Source organism: Vipera berus, assembly GCF_964194415.1.
Source record: "Vipera berus genome assembly, chromosome: 4".
Lineage (NCBI taxonomy): Eukaryota > Metazoa > Chordata > Lepidosauria > Squamata > Viperidae > Vipera > Vipera berus.
Window position 1 is genome coordinate 66,312,479 of NC_138206.1, and position 21,575 is coordinate 66,334,053.

Here is a 21,575-nt window from a genome sequence, read left to right on the forward strand (position 1 = left end):
GATATTAAAATTAAACATTTAAAGTTTCTCATTTTCATATTACTAAATAACCTCCTTTCCCTTTACACAATTTTCTCTGATACCTAGTAATGTAAATACACTTCTTATTTATCTCATTTCCATATCAATGTTAGTAGTACAATATTAGAATAGTAGTCATTAGGATACCAATTGCAAGGAGAAGAAAGAGGAGGAGGACAATATAATATTCTTATTTCTCATTTATAGTTTCCACATATTAAAAATTAACCAAAATTTCTTCCGTTTCAACATTTAATACATCCTTTCATGTCACTACATCCAAGTATATTTGTTACATTCTATCATTCTTAACATATATACATCTTAATCCATGTCATTTAAAGAGCTCAATATTTCAATGTTAATATTCGTACATCTGTGTTTTTTTTAATTAGTCAGTATTTTTATCTACTCATCAAAACAATCTCTCATAATCCAAGTACAGTCCTGTCTATTTTGGTATTATCTATTTCAGGTCTCTTAAGGATGTCCATATTTCTTCAATCATATTCTTGCTTTCTTCCTTTGCCATGTCATTTTTCGCTTCTTTGTCTCAGAGTCATCAAAGCATTCTTGTGTTGTTATATCATATTGAAGTAGCCCTCCAGTCTCCATTTTTGAAGGATTGAGGAGTCTGTTAACAGCGCCAAATCTTCTCATTATATTCACCTCTTGATAATTGTCCTGGACTGAATAAAAATTTTTCCACCTGTTTCCCATTATGGTCTTCAAAAGTCTGTGTTTGTTGAATAGTTAATTCTTCTGCCAATGCATTTGATTGTTCAATTTCTTCAGTTAAGTTCTGTCCCAATAAAATATTAGTTGTAGTCACAGTCTGAGTTTGTTTCTTTGAGATGCTTTCTAATTCTTTTCCAAAAGCTCTTATTCATTGCCAGCTGTATAAAGGAACTGATAAGTTTGGTAAGATATTTCCCACATAGCATAGATTTGTTTTTGAAACTCTTCCATGGTGGAGTTTCACATCTGGTGTTCAAGGTTAATCTTATCTTGTTTTTCTTAAATATTTTCTTTTTTTATTATTATTATTAAAAAGTTTTATAAAAGTTACAATACAAACCCAGCCCCAAACCACCCCCTCCCCCTGCCCCACTTCAAAGAACTGAATACAGGGTTACAAAAATAACAATCAAAATCTAAATAACATTAACCAACTATATATGTAACCAAGTTCCTAACGCACTTTAACTCCCCTTTAACATGAACACAAACAAGATAAAAATAAACATAATAATAATAAGAACATAAAAAGAAGATAATATATTAATAAACAATACTAATAATAGAAATAACAATAAAATATAATAAAAACTAATAAAAATACCATAAAAACATACTAATATTAATAAAATCATTCTATAGTTCATTCATAAGCTAGATGAAACTTTTTAGTCCCATATTTGTTCTGAATATAATCTATCCATCTTCTCCAGACTGAAATGTATCTTTCTTGTGAATGATCCTTCAAATAAGCAGAAATCTTAGCCATTTCTGCCAAATTTGACAGCTTAAGTGCCCAATCTTCTATAGTAGGCAAACTATCTTTCTTCCAATATTGACCTACCAAGAGCCTTGCTGCTGTTATCAAATTCAACATCAAATTTGTTTCTTTAGTATCACAATCTATAACAATACCCAATAAAACAATTGTGGAGAAAATTTTATCTTTCTCTTAAAAATCTTTTGAATATTCCACCAAATTTTAATCCAAAAGGCTTTAACATTTCTACAAGTCCACCATATATGATAATAGGTAGCATCCAAACTACCACATCTCCAACATTTGGGCTGTAAGTTAGGATACATACAGGACAGGTTTTTGGGATCCAAATGCCAAATATTAAACATTTTTTGATTTTTTTTAAAGAGAAAGTCAGATTCCCATTTCAGGTTTAGCCACTGGGTGTCCCCCAAGTACTTTGAAAGTTCTTTTCTTTTAGTCTATTTCTTTTTCCAATATTTTTTTTTAAAAAAAACACCCCTGAGCTTGCTCGCCGCTTATTTGAAGGGAGGGTTGAATTCTCCCCTCCCTCTCCACAGGGGGGAAGGTACTTAGCAGCTTATTTAGGTGAAAAGAAGAAGATTAAGGTATAAGAGAGAAATCTTACCCTCATCTCTTCTCTTCCACGCTGCTTTAATGTTGCCTGGTGGTAAGTTTGACTTCAGCTGTCTGCAGCCTAGTAACTGGTCATATTACTATGGCCAGTCTTTCATCCACCGGTATGAAGGGAATGCAGACACTAACGGGGGGGGGTTGTGGCTCCCCTGCATTTCTGCAAAAGCCCCTCCTTTCTGGTCACCCCTCCAAGGCGACTCTTCGGCCCTTTTAGGACCCCCCAGCGATGCGAAACTGGACGTGGAAGATGAGAGCCATCCTCCACACATCCATGTTGGCTGGCTTGGCAAACCGGAAGCCCAAATTCTAGATATTCTTACTGGTTAAGATTTTCTCAAAAATTAATTACATTTAAGAATTTAACTCTATTTTTCCATATAAACCATCTCACACTTTTACATTTATTAAGGAATAGGTAAAACAATAGAAAAAAAGAAAGAAAAGCAAGAGTAAAGAAGCATAAAAAATAACATACTACTTAAAATATATATCCCTCCTAAGCTAATAGGAGGGATATTCTTTTTAACTATAATTAAAAACATGTTTAATTGTTAAACATTACATTTAATACATCTAGTCTTCTAGTCCTTTAACTCTTATTCAAAACATTTTTATCCATTATAATTTTCTTAAATTCAATCATATTTAAATATCTAAAACATTTCCTTTATCTAAGTCATTTCAACTTTTTTATATTACTCATATCAAGAAAGAACAAAAAAGGGGAAAAAGCATACTATATTATGCTCTTGGAGTGACATATATTTTCCAAAACCTTTCTATTTCTTTAACCATATTCAAACAAATGTTTCTTTTTTAAGTATTCTCTCTGGTAAGTCCCATCATCTATTTTCTTAGTTTCCACTTTAGACTTTTTCTTTTGCCCAGTGTCTTTCTTAATCAATGTATTTTGCTGAATCAAAATTTTTTTCCATATGTTTGTAAATGTTGCTGTCAGGGCTTTTTTTCTCATAGAATGCTCAGAATGGAGTTCTGGCACATTTTTTGGCTGGAACTTTGTAGGGTAGGCAAGGCGGCTTGTATGACATGTGTGAGTTCTGGCATCTTTTTTGTTTACAAAAAAAAGCACTGGTTGCTGTAGATATAAAAAGTAAATCAGGAGAAGTGTCTTTGTACAAGATTTCTGCCTTTCCATGTTTGTTGAAAATCTTTTTTTCTTTTTCTTTCTCTCCACTTCTCTTATCATTTCCTTTCTCTCCAATGTTCCTGACATCTCTACAGTCCATTTTATTCAATCTGTTTTCTTGTCGTCAGATTTATTTTGTGGTCTTAAGGAATAAGTTGTTTTTTTCCAATTCTTGTGATTTTTTTTCCACTAGGATTAAATCATGTTTCCTTGTTTTGTTAAGTTCCATCTTTAAGTCTCTGTTCTTAATTCTGTACCCATTTATCTGTTTTATCTGCTCCTTCTCTGTTGTTGTTTTCTGGGAATTTTTGTTGTTGTAGAGTTAACTTAGAAATAGATTGATTTATATTTTCAAAGTTATTTTGGATTTCTTTGTGGTTTAAAGTCATTGTTGTTTGAATTAATTGCAGTATACTATATATCTCCTCCTGTGATGTATTTATCTTTTCTTGATATGTTCTTTCTACATGTCTCTGGTCCATGATAGGCAAGAATTTGAGTTTTCCTCTTCTTTTCTTTTCTCTGTAAATAGCTTTAGAGTCCCAATTAGACAGATATTTGTAATCCAAATAATTCAAAAAAAGATTTTTTCTGAAATTTATAATTCTCTCTTTGTCTGCAGCCCAGATTATTGTCTTTTTTTGTCACAGCTGTTCTTTGTTGTTAAAGCTTTGAAGATTAGCTAACACAGATTAGCTTTTCCAGGTTTTGCCAAGTCTTATATTAAAGTCATAGCTGTGATAGTCTTCATCTGGCAGCAACTATTTGTTTTTCAATTTCCAAAATGAACAATTATCTTTAAAATGAGAGTCTTAACCATTCAAACAATTTTAGATTTATCCAGATTTAAGTTTTAAGTTTCAGGTTTTATATTTATTTCACTTCCATATATTTTGATCTTCCATAAAAAGATTAATTTGCTGCTTCCATTAGTATAAGGGTGGGGTAGAAATCCCCTTCTTTCCTTTTCAGAGGTATTTTGCTTCTTGGGGATCTTTTTCAGGAAATTAAATGTAAAATAGAAAAGAGAAGATTGAATTCCTCACCCAGTTTCAAGCAAACTGTTCACAGTCGTGCTAGTTAGTGCTTTTGGACTTCAGCTGCTAGTATCTTGGGTTGGTCGATGCAATAGGGCCCACCTTTCTCCTGTTGGGTTAGAAGAGTTTCCCCATGTTGAACGGAATGGCCGCTGCCATTCCAGAATCGCTGGAGCACCTTCTTTCTTCATTGCCTCTCTGGGGTGACTTAGACCCATTTAGGGTCCCCAGTTAGGGCAAAAGTAGTTGCGGAGGTATGGAGAATCCACAAGCCCATGACCAGTCACTACCATGCAAAACTGGAACTCCAAGGTCTCCTGAAATTATAATAAATGTGTGTGACACTGACTACAATCTTCTTGGAGTGAAGGCTGAAAATTGATGTCAAGGAAATAGTCTTAAAAATTCTCCAAGGAAAGTGACAGTGACAGTTATTTATTTGGACTTCTTTATGGACTACAGCAAAATATATGGGAAAATCCCATAGCTATTCAAACTAAACTAGGGTTGAGTTTAGGATTAGGGTTAGGGTTAGGATTAGGGTTAGGGTTAGGGTTAGGGTTATGTTTATGTTTATGGTTAGGGTTAGGGTTAGGGCTAGGGTTAGGGTTAGTCACATCTGGACAACAGTAAAATACATGGGAAAATTACATTGCCAAAGAAAATTAAAATACGTTAGGGTTAGGGTTAAGGTTAGGGGATGCGGTGGCTCAGCGGGTTAGGACGCTGACCTTGTCGATCGGAAGGTCGGCAGTTTGGTGGGTCGAATCCCGAGTGCCGCGTAACAGAGTGAGCACCTGTTACTCGTCCCAGCTTCTGCCAACCTAGCAGTTCAAAAGCACATAAAAATGCAAGTAGAAAAATAGGGACCACTACGGTGGGAAGGTAACAGCGTTCCATGCGCCTTTGGCGTCTAGTCATGCCGGCCACATGACCACAGAGACGTCCTCAGACAAGCGCTGGCTCTTCGGCTTTGAAACGGAGATGAGCACTAGCCCCTAGAGTCGGAAACGACTAGCATGCATGTGCAGGGGAAACTTTACCTTTTACCTAGGGTTAAGGTTAGATCTCATTATAGTCATAGCCAAAACTAATGTAAGGGAGAGATTATTAGAAGTTTTCTAAAGAAAGTGGGGGATAACAGCTTTTCATTCAGACTTCTTTATGGACCGCAGTAACATACTGTATATGAAAAATTCCATTACCAATAAAGATCAAACCAGGGTTTAAGGGTTAGATATCCTTGGAGTCAAAACCAAAAACTGATCTCTGGAATGAATTTGTAGAGGTTCTAAAAGTAAAGTGAAGGTGACAACTTTTCATTCAGATTTCTTTGTGAACCAAAGTCCAATACACACAAAAATACCATTGCCAAAGGAAATTAAACTTGGAATAGGGTTAGGGTTAGGTCTCGTTGGAGTTATGGTTGAAAATTGATGTAAGTCATAAATTCTAAAAGTTAAGGAAAGTGATGGTAACATTTTTGTGTGGACTTCTTGTAAACCACAGTAAAACACATGGGGAAAATCCCATTGTCAATCAAGATGAAATTGGAGTTAGGGTTAAGGTTAAGGTTAGGTCTCCTTGGAGTCGGAACCAAAAACTGATGTCTGGGATAAATTCTTAGAGGTTCTATAAAGAAAGTAATGCTGAGAGCTTTTCATCTGGAGTTATTTGTGGACCACAGTAAAATACATGGGGAAATCCCATTTCCATAGAAAATAAAACTAGCATTCATGTTAGGGTTAGGTTTAGGTCTCCTTGGAGTCAGAGCTGAAAACTGGTGCCAGAGAAAAATTCTTAGTGGTTCTCAAGATAAAGTGAAGGTGACAGTTTTTTGTTCAGACTTCTTTGTAGACTGTAGTAAAATACATGGGGAAATCCCATTTCCATAGAAAATTGAACTAGAGTTCGTGTTAGAGCCAAAAACTGTTGTAAGAGATAGATTCTGACATGTTATCTAAGGAGAGCAATGGTGGCAGCTGTTCATTTGGGCTTCTTTGTGGACCACAGCAAAATACATGGAAAATCCCATTATCAATCAAAATGAAATGAGGGTTACGGTTAGGATTATAGTTTGTATTAGGTTTAGGTTTAGGTTTAGGTTTAGGTTTAGGTTTAGGTTTAGGTTTAGGTTTAGGTTTAGGTTTAGGTTTAGGTTTGGTTTAGGTGACAGTTAGGGTTAGTAAAATACATAGATTGCCAAAGAAATTAAATTAGGAAAATTAAAGAAAATTAGGGTTACAGATAGAGTTAGGGTTAAGGTTAGGTCTACTTGAAGACAGACCCAAAAATTAACATCATGGCTACATTCTTTGAGATTGTCTAAGGTAGAGGTCCCCAACTTGCAGTCCGCGGCCCACTTCCAAGCTGTGACCTACTGGCCACCGGTCCACGGAACAGGCTGGGCAGTGTGTGCATATGTATCTGCGCACTCACCCTCACTCGTGTTATGTAAATGGGGCACTGCAGTGGCAAAAACAGGACACTGCTGCCATGCAAACAGGGTGGCGCATGGTGTGAAAACTGGGCAGCACATGGCGTGAAACTGGGAGAAAACCAAGCAGTGCAAGGTGTGAAAATTGGAGAAAACCGGGCAGTACATGGCACAAAAACAGGGGGAAACTGGGCAGCATGAGGCACGAAAATAGGGAGAAACCGGGCTGTGTGCATTGAAAAACCAGGTGGCATGTGGTGCAAAAACAGGGGAAAACCAAGCTGTGCATGGCACAAAAACTGGGTGGTGCACAGCGTGAAAATCAGATGTTGCATGGCACAAAAACGGGGCGATGCTAGTGCCCATGCAGCAAAACCGGCACAGTGCTAGCCGGTGTCACATGGGCGCTAGCACCACCCCATTTGTGTAGCATGTGCTCGCGACCCTGTTTGTGTGCGCACAAAGGTTGGAGACCCCTGGTCTAAGAAAAGTGATAGTAACTTCTTTTTGTTCAGACTTCTTTGTGAACCACAGTAAAATACATGGGAAAATCCCATTGCCAAAGAAACTAGGATTAGGATTAAGGTTAGAGTTAGGGTTAGGACTCTTTAGAGTCAGGACCAAAAGCTGATGTCAGGAACACAAGAGTGATAGTTTTTCATTCTAAGTTAGGATTAAGTTAGGGTTAGGGTTAGATTAAAGTTAGGTGTGAGCCGCTAACTGAAGTCAGGGATAGATTCTTAGAGTTCACTTGTAGTTACTAGGATACCTTTAAAATTACCTCTACCTTTTCTTTTGCCTAAAACAAACCATTTTATATCATGCATAAATGGAACTCACATTCCTAATATTGCATCCAGTGTTTATAAGCATTTGTTTTGCTGTTGATCACATTACCTACTATTACCATTTACCCACCAATCCTTCTGCCAAGTCTGGAGAAATGTTCTCATGTTGTCATGGTAGCCTGGAGTAGGGGGAAAAATCCTATGTGGATTTATCAAGGGACATCAGAATTATTCTGCACCTGAAGGCAGGACAAGAAGTAAATGGTGGAAGTTCATTAAAGAGACATCCAACCTTGAACTAAGGAGAAATTTCTTGACAGTGAGAATAAGTAAATGGTGGAATAATTTACCTCCAAAAGTTCTAGGTGCTCTATTACTGGAGGTTTTTAGGAAAAACTGGACAGCCATTTGTCTGGAATGGTACAGGTTCTCCTGTTTAAGTAGAGCGTTGTACTAGAAGCTCTCCAATGTCCTTACAACCCTATTATTCTATGTCCTGTGTTATATTTGGCTTCTGTTGGTTTTAATTTAATTGCTGCTTGAGGAAATGGTTGATTACATAACCATGGAATATTGAAAGCATTGTAGAAATGGAAGAACAAGCAATTGGCAAGTCTGTATTCTCAGTTTTTAAGGTAGCTTGTAGAAGGTTTAACGAAACCTTGCCTGAATACTTGTTTCTCTGAGGCTATGTTGCCAATCATCAATCTATAATCATTATGGATACTTGGTTATAGAAACTGCAGAAAAGGCATTGAAGAGGTTAAGAATAGAAGTCCAGTGTTCTGTATCATACATTCACAAGTTGGATATATGTATGGATTGATGGGTGATAGGCCTTCAACTTTTACTTTCTAGCAATCAATATTTCTTTTCCAAATAACTTAAATATAATGTATCATAGCAGCCATTTGAATATTGGATGGGTTTGTTCAAAATACAAAGGAATTCAAACTATTTAAAACTACCTTATATTATTCCATTTTTTCTGCAACAGTTAAGCAGCCTATGAAGGACAAGGAAATATTAACGGTTTATTAGTTAAGGATTTATAAGCCTAACATAAAGGTAGAACTCTTCTACTCAATTCTGCAGAATTCAAACAATTTTATTCTTGTAATATAAATTGGGTCTTTCATATTTAAAATCTCAATGGATTTGAATGATCAGTGCTGCTAATTTCCAGTTCTTTATTATTTCCAGTTCTTTATAATTATATGTACTAGTTTCTTGTTAAGTTTAATACTATACCATTTCCCATTTTATATAGAATGAAATCATATCTAGAGCAACTTGTCAGATGATCTCAGCTGCATGTAAGATGACAAATATTATTAGAATATTTTTAAAAAATTAAAATTCTGTTTTAAATGACTTGCCCTAAATTTGTATGTAACTTAATGGAAAAATTGAAGGATTCCAAATGTACTATTTTCTCTGGTTGTTTGGTTAACTTGAGCGTGACAGAGCTTTTGGGGGCTGAAGTAACCTAAATTTCTAAAGTTAACATATAGAAATAAAATAAAACTAATAACACTCTACAGCTGCTATTATTTATAAATGGCAAAGAACAAACTTAATACTTTCTTTTACCATATTTTTCTGTGATATGTTGTGGTCCAGAGCTGTTATGGTGTTCCAAGAGAATAACACAATGGAGATCCATTACAGACAGAAAAGTTCACAGGATTGGTTGTCATCAATGCCATTACCCTGCCCTCCAGACCAGCACTTTTATAATAACTGAAGATGCTTTCCTCTAAATGGAAGAGGAACAGGATAAGAACAAAATCTGGCAGATTATTCAACTACTAAAAGTTGAACTAGCAGATGCCAAAAGTAATAAAACTGATAACTACAAAAAAGATAAGATTCTTTCAGAAGGATTCAGCAGTTTTCCAGTAAGTATCACTCTTGCTTGTATTGTTAGATTACATTCATTTTTTCCCATTTCTTTAGCTGTCCTTTAATTTCAATTCTTCTTATTTCATTTGGTAAAAGATCAAGTGAAGTTAAACCTACACTATTCCATATTGTTAAACTTTGCACTACTTCAGTAGTAGTTCTTGCTGTTTAATTTTATCTTAACCAATTAGATTGTTTGTGGACAATAATGATTAACTTTAGTCTTTAGATTTATTTAGGTTTCTTTTGCTTTTGATCCTGCATATGTTCACTTGGAAGCCAGCTGCTAACTGTTTTGTCAAATGCTATGATCAAGGCAAGCATCTATGCTTGAGGTTAAGCAAAGGTGACATCTGAAAATGACAGTAACATGAAGCCTTCCAGACAGTTGAATACTGTAGGGAAGAAAACAAGCTTTTTCTCAACTCCTCATACAGTATCACTTCAGAACAGGGGGAGGGCCATGTCATTGGTTAATTTTACAGTCTATTCAAAGGGTTATTTAATAAACTGAAAAATCTGCTGCATTTTTTAAAAGCATTACAGTGTACTAACATTAATATATACTAAAATAAATGTCTACAATAGTAATGAGGAGATGCGGGGGAGAATATGTTCTATCATTTAACAATCACACCTTTGGGAATTGAAAGTGCCTGCTTTATGCTTCAGAAATTTAATTATCTCATAGAAAATAACCTGTTGTCTCTGTTTTGTTTAATTAATCATATAGTTATAAGATTATTTCCACATCTGTTTTACGGAAGGCAAATGCCTATGTGGATGAAAATAAAAAGAGGAAATGAGCCGGTGTTATTCTGAATTATATATTGTTATATATTATTATATATGATAATATATAATTATATTATATTACTGTATATATTCTGAATTATTTATTGTTTTATATAAAACATTAGGAAATGCCAACTGTATTTTCCTCCACCATGTCAGATTAGCATGAAGTGCATAACAATATCATGATTACCATGTTGACAAGCAGACAATACATTACACATACATTCTGATTGGTAATTTTATTAAGTAATGAACTCTGTGTCTGTGTTTGTATGTTTCAGAGCTGACAAGTCAGTGGTGAGGAAGGCTGAAAAGATCATTGGCAGTTCCCTCCCTCCCATCCAGGACACAGCACCGAAGCATTGTTTGAGCAGGGTCCTTAAAATTATCTGGGACACTACATATCTTCTTCACAACCTGTTTTCCTTGTTACCTTCTGGGAGGAGGCTCCGTGGTATCCAAAGCAGAGCATCCAGATTCAGCCATAGATTCATTCCATACAGCATTAACCTTGTGAACTCTCAAACTTCCTCCTTCTGTTATATATTCAAGATGGACAGTGTTTAATACTTATTTGTTATGTATGTGTAGGGGTGTGGGTCTATACATATGTTGTATGTAGTATGTTTAGGTTTGTGTCATGTATGTGTTCACTTTGAGAGCAGGCAACTAAATTTCATTTTTGATGTGTGCCATTGTGACCACAGTAAAAAATGATAATAAAGGTTATCTTATCTATCTTATCTTATCTTCTCCCATGTTATTTGTATTGTTTGACAGATAATGATTTTATGTTAAACAATCAAGCTAACATGATGGCATAAAGAATATGCATCTGAGAAAACAGAGTGGAAGTTTTCTTTCAGCCAGAAATAGATGTACAGAAAGCTACATTAGATAAGCCTTCTAGCTTATGGTTGCAAAGTAGGGTTGTTGACTAACTTTAAGTGCAGGAATGTTTATGTATTCAATATTACCTTTGGAATCGCATTCAGTTTCCAGATCATCTTTACATATAATTCTGAGAAAAGAAAGTTCCAGCATGTGTATGCACAGAGAATTTCCTAGAGATCCAGCCTATATCCTCACCAAAAAACATTAATTATGTCACCATCTCAGGTTGACATTTCTTTTAAAAGGATGGAAATAACATCAATCCTACCTATAGTACTAACTATAGTATTGAAGATAGATTCCCAGACAAATTGTAATATTCACTACAGTTTGTTAGCTTTTTTGGTTGCTGCTGCACACTGCTGGCTCATAGTCAAGTGATCGTCCACTAGGACTCCGAGGTCCCTCTCACAATTACTGTTTTTGAGCCAGGTCCTGCCCAATCTTATTTGTGCCTTTGGTTTTTCCTGCCTAAAAGTAAGACTTTGATTTTCTCCACATTGAAACTCATTTTGTTGGTTAGGGCCCGTTGTTCAAGTTGCTCAAGATCTTTTTGGATCCTGTGTTTGTCTTCTGGGGTGTTGGCTACTCCTGCTAGTTTGGTGTCATCTGCAAATTTGATGAGTTCCCCTTCTATTCTCTCATCTGAGTCATTGATGAAGGTACTGGGCCTAAGATGGAATCTTGTGGTACCCCACTACTTACTTCTCTCCATGTGCCTGTAGTGCCATTGAGGATTACTCATTGAGTACAGTTTGTTAGCTAGTTACAGATCCATCTGGTAGTGCTGCTGTCTATCCCACCTTTTCTTAGTTTACCAAGGAGTAGGTTGTGTCTCTACCTTGTCAAATGCCTTATTGAAGTCTAAGTATACTATGTCCATTGAGTTTCACTGGTCTACTAGTTTAGTCACTTTATAGAAGAATGAGATGAGATTGGTTTGGTATGATCTATTTTTGACAAACTCGTGCTGGCTACTAGTTATGACTTTGTTTGCTTCTAGTTGTTCACAGATCTATTTTTTGATAATCTTTTCTAGGATTTTCCCAGGTATTGATGTTAAACTGATTTGTCTGTAGTTTCCTGGATCCGTTTTTTTTCCCCTTTCTTGAAGATGGGGACCACATCAGCCCTTTTCCAATCCTCTGGTACTTCCCCAGTGCTCCAGGATTTATGGAAGATGTGGTGCAATGGTTCTGAGATAACTTCTGCCAGCACTTTCAGACCTCTGGGATGTAGCCTATTCAGTCCCAGTGATTTATATTCATCAAGGTTGGATAGGTGCCTTACCATTTTCTTGCTTATTTTAATTGTTGTTTCTGGTATGTCTTTTGCAGTGATTTTTTTTGGTATATTGGGCTGTAGTTTCTTTTTGTGTGAAGATTGACACAAAGTATGAGTTAAGCAGCTCTGCTGTCTCCCTGTTGCCTGTAATTTCCTTGCCATCTTCTCCCTTTAGTGGGCCTACAGTGTCCTTGATTTTTTTTCTTGTTAATATGTTGGAAGAAGCTTTTTTTATTGTCCTTAATTTCTGTTGCTAGCCTTTGTTCATTCTGAGCCTTTGCTTTCCTGACTTCTTTACATGTTCTGGCTGTCTAGTGATAATTGGCTTTATTTATGTGCCCCTCTTTCCATTTTTTGTATTTGTCCTTTTTGTCTTTTAGTTTGTTAGTGAGTTCTTTGTGCAGCCATGCTGGTTTCTTCTTGGATTTCTTGTTTTTCTTTCTCAGTGGTATTGTGCTGGTATGGGCTTTTGTGATCACATTTTTCAGGGTTTCCCACACTTTCTGGGTTGTTTTCCCCTTTAGGATGTTCATCCATGGGATTTTTTTCTAGGTTCTCTCTTAGTTTGTTAAAGTTGGCTCTTTTGAAGTTTGGGACATTGGTTTGGTTGTTTTCTATTGCTGGTGTTTGAATTTTATTAAATTCTAGTATGATGTGGTCACTTTCACCCAAGATTCTGGTAATTTCGATTCCCTCTATCACTTCTTCTCTGTTTGTAAGGATTAAATCCAGTATAGCTTTACATCTAGTTCCCTCCTCCTTTTGAGTGACAAAGTTGTTGGCTTGGCTGGTTAGGAATCTGTTTGATCTCCCGCTCAATGCAGAGTTTGTCTCCCAGTTGATATCCAGATTTCTTTTATTTTCACTAAAGATAATTTGTCATATGGAAAATCTCTTAGGTGAATTAGAATTAGTAGTGTGAAATCAGTACAAGAAAGAAGAGTATCATTAAACAACTTCAAAAAGCATACTAATGGTTTAATCATGGAAAGTGTCTTAAAAAGACACAATTCACTGAAGCTAGAAAATAATATTCTATATTGAGGTTCTACACAAAGCAAAGTGTGGATTAAATTATATTATTCTGAAGTAACATTTGTCCCAAAGCACATGAGAAAAGTACCAAATGAGTAACAAATAAGATATTTAGCTCTTTGTTTCGGAAAGTAGACATATACTATATAGACAGCACCTGCCAGGGGAAATCAAGGGATCAGAATATTAAAAATAGCATCATGCCATCACAATATAAATCCTTTGAAATGGGTATTGTATTTGGGGGTATATTTTTCAGCTTCAAATGTAAAATTATACAGAAAAAAATTATGAATTGTTATGGTTAAAAATACAAAAAGAGTTAGATAGTTGGAAAAAATTACAATTATCCTTATTGGGAAGAATTGCAGCAGTAAAAATGAATGTTTTGCCAAAAACTTTATTTTTGTTTCAAATGATACCTATACTTAAAAAGATTCAAATTTGGAGGAATGGCAGAAAGGTATTAATAAATTTGTTTGGGCAGGGAAAAGACCAAGAGTTAAATTTAAGATAATGCAAGCTGTACGTGAAAGAGGTGGTCTTAAAATGCCCAATTTTAAATTATATTATGAGGCTGTTGCTTTATCATCAATTAGTGATTGGATTAATTTAACACAAGGGATATTATTGAATATTGAGGGTTATGATTTGTTATTTGGTTGGCATGCATATTTATTGTATGATAAGAAGGTGGATAATGTTTTCAAGCCACATATATTAATGTATGCTCTGTTGCAAGTTTGGAAAAAATATCGACATAAGTTAAATTATAAAATACCAATTTGGGCAATACCTAAACATGCAATAGAAAATATAAATGTAGGATTTAAACATGATGTGATTACATACAAAGAAATTCTTAGGATAGAAAGGAATGTATGGCAATTAAAGCCATATAATATTTTAAAAGAAGGAAAGTTAGTACAAACTTGGTTCCAGTAAGGGCAGTTACAAGCAAGATGGAAAGAAGATCAGAAAGTTGGTATTTCAATAACTGATGGAAATTTGGTAAAACAAATTAGAGATCAAGGTCAAGCACATATAAGAAGGATATATAATGCACTGTTAGAAATTGACTCAGAAACAGAACTTGTTAAAGATTGTATGATAAAGTGGACCCAGAACTTTCTGGAGGTTATAACAATGGATACTTGGAAAAAGATATGGGTCAGAAATGTAAAATTTACACAGGCTCAAAATTTAAGAGAGAATTTTTATAAAATGTTTTATAGATGGCACTTAGATCCTAAAAAATTAGCAAGTATGTATCCGAACTGCCAGCCCAAATGTTGGAGGTGGGGTTGTGAGGATGCAACGTATTATCATATATGGTGGACTTGTAAAAAAGTTAAAGCTTTTTGGATTAAAGTTTGGTGGAATATGCAAAAGATATTTAAGAAGAAGATAAGGTTTTCTCCACAATTATTTCTGTTGGGTATTATTACAGATTGTACTGTCATAGATACTAAATTGATGTTAAATTTAATTACAGCAGCAAGACTTTTAGTAGCGCAATATTGGAAGAAGGAGGAACTGCCTACTATAGAAGAGTGGACTTTGAAAGTTTCAAACCTGGTGGAAATGGCAAAGATTTCAGCATATCTGAAAGAACAATCACAACATAGATATATTGTGGAATGGAGAAGAATGCTTTGGTAAGGCCACACCTGGAATACTGCATCCAGTTTTGGTCACCACGATGTAAAAAAGATGTCGAGACTCTAGAAAGGGTACAGAGAAGAGCAACCAAGATGATTAGGGGGCTGGAGGCTAAAACATATAGGGAACGGTTGCTGGAATTGGGTATGTGTAGTTTAATGAAGAGAAGGGTGAGGGGTGACATGATAGCAGTGTTCCAATATCTCAGGGGCTACCACAAAGAAGAGGGAGTCAAGCTATTCTCCAAAGCACCTGAAAGCAGGACAAGAAGCAACGGATGGAAACTAGTCAAGGAGAGAAGCAACCTAGAACTAAGGAGAAACTTCCTGACAGTTAGAACAATTAACCGGTGGAACAACCTGCCTCCACAGGTGGTGAATGCTCCAACACTGGAGGTTTTTAAGAAGAGACTGGACAGCCATTTGCCTGAAATGGTATAGGGTTTCCTGCCTGAGCAGGGGGTTGGACTAGATGACCTCCAAGGTCCCTTCCAACTTTATATATATTATTATTATATTAGATGGATCGAATATATTCAGAATAAATATGGGACTAAAAAGTTTCATTTAGTATTTGAATAAGTATTAGTTTTACATGACGTATTATCAGTTATTCATTATAGGTTAGTAATTTAGTTATGTTTAAGGGGAGTTAAAGCGCGATAGAATTTAATATGTTTTTTTAGTTAGGTAGCATATTTTAGCTTAAGTTTGTAAAGTTAATACCCTGTATTCAGCTCTGGGAAGTCGGGGGGTGGAGAGGGTTAGGGAGGGCAAGGGGGAAGGGAGGGGGAGGGAGGGAGTTTATGTTATTAAAAAATGTATTTTAAAACTTTTCAATAAAAAAGAAAAGAAAAGAAATGGGTATTGTAATATCACATATAATTCTCTCCCTCCCTCTTCCTCCCTCTCTCTCTCTCTCCCCCTTCTCTCTTTCTCTCTCTCACAGAGAGAGAGAGAGAGAGAGAGAGAGAGAGAGAGAGAGAGAGAGAGAGAGAGAGAGAGAGAGAGAGAGAGAGAGAGAAGAGGCAGAACTATAGTGTAATGGCTGGTGTTGTTTTCATTTTTTTTAACATAAGCAGCAAGCATGTACACTCAAATTTGCAAGTTGCAACTCTATTGGCTTCAGCAAAAGAAGGTTTGATATTTCATAGAGCCCTGATCTTAATGCTATGCATTGCTTGTTAATTTATTGGTAGAAAAATCATTTCATTGATCAGCTGGAAGTTAATTGTAGGCATAGCAAATTAAGTCCATATGAAGGTGACTAAATCATATCTTTACCTATCATTGCTGCCTTCAGGTTTTTTTAGTTGGTTGAGCTAATTGATTCTAGTTGACCCTTCATTAAATTTTTCCATTCCACAATGACTGGTCCTTCCAATGTGATCCATTCCTTTCTATAGATTTGGCCCTGTGGCCCCAGATACAAGCTGAATCATGACAAAGAAAGTGTTTGTTCTTTGGTAAAGGGTGCTACTAAATCCTTTTAAATTGGGAAGTCTGATACTTGCAAACATTTAGGTATAAAACTTTCACCTCTTGATTAAATATAATAAAACAGAAGTTGGGGTGGAAGATAAAAGAGATTTTGTTTTTGTTTTTCCTGAGAACTATATTGAATACACTTCTTAAAGCTAATAAATGAACATGTAAAAGTTATAACCATTAGCTGAAGATACTTCCAATCATGTATAATTGTATATGAAGTTTTCAGTTCAATAATCAGCAAGGTAAAATTAAGACATTTTATATTTAGAAAGATGTATACTGTTGTTTATGTTGGCCTTTACTCATTACTGATTATGACTTTATTAGACAAGCAACCTTCTCTGCATGCTTTTTTTTTTGGTCCCTTATGTTTTTATAGGTGTGTGTGTGTGTGTGTGTGTGTGTGTGTGTGTGTGTGTGTGTGTGTAAATGCAAACATCCAGTATATTATAGGTATAGGAATATGGTGAAGCATACAAAATATTCAGATTATTTCAAGCCCCTTCTTGTAAAAAATAATAATTCTATAGGTGTGCTAAAAGCTATTTCAAGTTTTAGAAATAAATTCTTATTATTTTGATCATCAGCTTTGAAAACCAGTAAAAGTGGCTTCACATTTTATGAAGCTGTTTTCTCTTTAATGACAGACAAATCTGAATGTACATTAATCAAAGTTCAACCTTTGAAATAGCAAAAATCCTTCATGTAAGCCTTCATTAGTCTCTGTCTTATAAACTGTATTTTTTGTATTGTCATAGGCTTTAAAACAGTGCAGAGAAAATGATTCTGTGAAAAATATTCCAAAATGATGTGATTGTCATATTTTAGAATAGAGTGATTAATCCAAGAATCTAAAGCTACATGCTGCTGTCAGTTTAATTTCAAAGATATCTGAGAAGATCTATTTGTTTCCTTCCAGAGACTAAATGAGAAGGGGGGGGGAACAGTATCAGAGAGAAAAAATGGGAAAAGTTAAGAAAAACTTTTGGTTCTGTGCCTGTCCACTACCTCAACACAGCTTCCAGATAGGCCACTGGAAGGGCCAAGCCCTGTGATAGAAGATCATGAAGAAGCCACAGTTTTGCAAATCAAGCTAACTTCCAATTTGGGGTCAGGCAGTATAACTGTTAACTTAGTAAATAACTCCCTTATTTCTCTGCCAGTTTGCGTTAGATCTCAATTCCTTTGTTTATTTCTCTTCTCCTGTATTTAGTAAAAAGAGAGGAGAGATTAGAAAGTGCTTAATTTAGAAATAAGCCACATGATGATGCAAAGAAAAAGAAAAGAAAGACCAAGATTTGAAAGAAGAAAGATAGAAAAACTATGAATAAGCAAGAGATAAAAGGAAGAAACACAAAGCTTTCCTTTCTCTGGCATTTTGCCTTCCAGTGATTACCATCTTTTCAAATACAATATATCAAAATTATTTGAGATGTAAATCATCTTATTTTCTCCAAATTAACTGTTCTACCTGTAATTTTAGTAATGTTTTCCACCCTTTGTTTCTTCAATCATATCATACTGTTCTCAGGAAAGTGAGTGGTAAATATCCAAATTTTCAAAGCTAAGGGTCTGCTTGGCCATCTGTAGGATTCAGTGCTCTTTTAATTTTTCAGTACAGGCAGAAAATATGCTACAATTGCATTTCCTGGTGGATGATTCGTAGCTTCAGGACACATTTCCAGACATCTTTTTCTACCGAGATGCAATGCATAGCTGCATAGCTGCAATCAATATGTATGTGTTCTGTATTAGAATGAGCAAGCCCATGCAAATTACAAGCCAATTGATGTAGTTCTAACTTATCATAAATGCCAAGGCAAATTTAAGAGGTTTTGGAAAAGAAGAAAGCCTCTTAGTCATGAGCCATGAATTCCTTATAGCACTTTTGACACTTGCTGAAATTTATAGTCAACAAGGTGATTCGGCCAGCTGCAAGCTCTCCAGCTAACTTTTAAATACTGCCATGCTCCAGTAGCTATATTTCTTTTCCCATTATCAGGAGCTGGGTTTAAGATGCGAGTATTGAAGAAGCTGGAATTAGAATCTGACATCTCAGACAACAGAATAACTTCATCATTAGAGCAGATAAGTGAGCCAAGGAACTATCATTGATTGTTACAGAACCTTATCAAACATTATTGGGCACTGTCTGCAATAATCAAATAATATGTGCAGTGCCATGCATGCTATCAATTTCACCTAAAGTAAGTATAAAGAGTCAATATACATCAGAAAGTGGATATGAAATTATGTTTGGGTGGGTGTTCTCATTTCTATAATGTCACATAAAAATCAATAGTGATTTATTGATACACTAAGTCAGTGTCAGCAACAGCACTCCTGATGCTATTTGAGGCAGTCTTTGTTAATATTTAAGTGCAATTGGCTAGCACGGATGCTTCCATGGAATCATCTATAGAAGTGTTTCTCAATCTTGGCAACTTGAAGATATCTGAACTTCAACTCCCAGAATTCCCCAGCCTAGCTGAGCTAAGCTAGCTGAGGAATTCTGGGAGTTGAAATCTGAACATCTTCAAGTTGTCAAGGTTGAAAACCACTGATCTATAGCATTGTAGCTGAGAAGCAAGCTACACATTAAATCCTATAATATTTGCCAATGTACCACATCCTAAAATTTCAAGTTCAAATTCTTATTTTAACATCTGATTAGCAATCATGGAAAATAAAATGGGAGATGCACACTTACTGCCTGCTTATCTTCTCTCAGGTGTTCTCTGGTCCATGTTTAAAATTCACAGTGAGCCATGATGTATCCAACAGACCCACTAATATCAAATGCAGACTCTGGAAAAGGCATGTGAAGTCTTTGGTTTTATGAATGTTGATAATAATGAACATCCTGGTAAGGCTAAGGAGAGTTAAGACAATCTAGAGATTCACATTTCTCTTCAGTATTATAGACGTAGAACAGATTCTAACTCCAGTATTTTCCTCTGCATCATGTGAGGACTATATTACAATGATCGGGAACAGCAGGAGAAGTGATTCCATACGTTTTTGTTCTGTCCAGACTATGACCAGCCCTGTTTGTGTATCAGGGACAACCCCTTTTTTTCTTTTAACAATCAATAGGCTGGGGAAAAAACCCAACCCAAATTTATTTACAATTCCAAATAATAAAGTCTTTCAAACAAAAAAGCAGCAGAATATTTTCTTCAACCAAAAATACATGATTCAAAACATCCAACAAGAATCAAACAAGAGTCAAAAAGATTAGCAAGAACAGTCTAGGATTCTCTTTGAATGTCTCCAAATGGTTGCCTTCAGCTACCAGCACCATCCACACCTTCCCCTTTTATTATCTGTCCCAAGGCGTGGCTTCTCAATGCCTTCTCCTCCTTTCACTGAGTTGCCTCATTGATTTTCTCTGCTCTACTCTGCTGGATTGCCTTCTGCTTCTAGCAACTCTGAACAGATTCAGCTGTGACTCCTCTGAGTCTGACATCTCCTCCTCACACAACTGAGCCTCATGAGGAACATGACTGGAGGGGCCAGGCTCCTCTGCAGTGCATCAGAGCCTCCCTCTGATACCAAAGGCTCTCCAAACCCCTCCTCCTCTCCTCCTCCTCAGATTCCTCAAACTCAGCTGCTGGGAGCATAGGCTGACACTGAAACACAACAGTTTTGAAGTAAATATGTGATCTTTTCAGATATGAAGAATTAAATACCTGAAGAATACTAGCTCACATTTATTCGGACAACAGATTCCTGTATATTTGTTAGGTAACAGGATCACTAGATCACAGGGGAAAAAATATGGTACTTCTTTTTTTGTACAAGTTTTATTATTATTTTTAATATTTACATTCAAATATTTGTGAAGCAATATGGTGGTTGGGTAATCAAAAGTAAACAATAGCAAATAACAAGCTATTTGTAAATAGCTCAGGTTGCATCAACAAGGATTCCTTCTCCAATTCCCTTAGTTATAACATAGTCAAATTAATCAAATTAATACATTTCTAATTGTGAGCTAGTCAATTAAAAGAATTTTCAATATATTTTCACTAATATGTACATATCAATGTCCTGTTTTAAGTTTTACCTAATTGCAATAAAATAATTTAAAGTAGCCTATGATATATAGAAGAAAACCTAATTTTTGGGTAACCCACATTTCCCTACAAAGCTTACATTGTTCATTTCAAAACATTCTTATTTTTTACCAGTAAAGTCTATTTATCATCTTAACAATTCACCAATTATTAGCAAAATATCTTTTGTTATACCTGTTTTGTTCTGATAGACGAGGACTCAGAGTGGTTTTTGCAATGAACGAGTTTATTGAATACACAACTGTCAACTGACAACTGTCAAGTGTTGCAACCTTTTATAGTGGAACTATTTGAACTGTAACCAATCAGAGGTGTTTATTCTCCCGCTTCTTGCTAACTGCAGCCAATGATTGCACCGGAATCTCCCGCTCAAACCTAGCTCTGGTGCAGTCTGCAAAATCCCTTGCTTGCAACTATTTACATACACAACACCCCTTACCCCCCCAGTTGTTGTTATTTCTGAACAAAATCCTTCAAGTATTTTGGTGGCCTATGGATTCTAGAAGGGTATCTATTGCCCTGACTGCTAAGGACACCCTTACCGGATTGTCTGCTTGGCTGATTGTCTCCATTGGACCCGTGCTCTTGATTAACTGGCTCTGATGCTAACCTATTGCTGTTTTGTGGATTTGGTTGTGTTAGAATATCATCTGATCCTGGCCTACTCCGCAGGGGTATTTCCCAATCATACTGACTATATTGCTGTTGGAGGTTACCCGGGACTGAGTTGTTGTGCAAATCAGCAACCCCACTATCTGGCAGGTTGTTATCACTGAACCCGGGTGTAGTGTTCCCCACAAATATGCCTAGATCCCCTTCTTCTGGTGCGCACCCACTATTTCTCTTCCTCAACTGGTCTATGTG

At 35.8% G+C, this 21,575-nt stretch overlaps 1 long non-coding RNA gene across 1 annotated transcript in view; it reads right to left on the reverse strand.

Annotated features, from left to right (window-relative positions):
- The window catches only part of LOC308667991, a 116,144-nt gene that overhangs the window by 84,382 nt on the left and 10,187 nt on the right, over nt 1–21,575 (reverse strand). The window contains exon 2 of the long non-coding RNA XR_014026440.1: nt 19,343–19,440. This is a non-coding gene — a long non-coding RNA (uncharacterized lncRNA). The remainder of the gene's footprint in view (nt 1–19,342; nt 19,441–21,575) is intronic.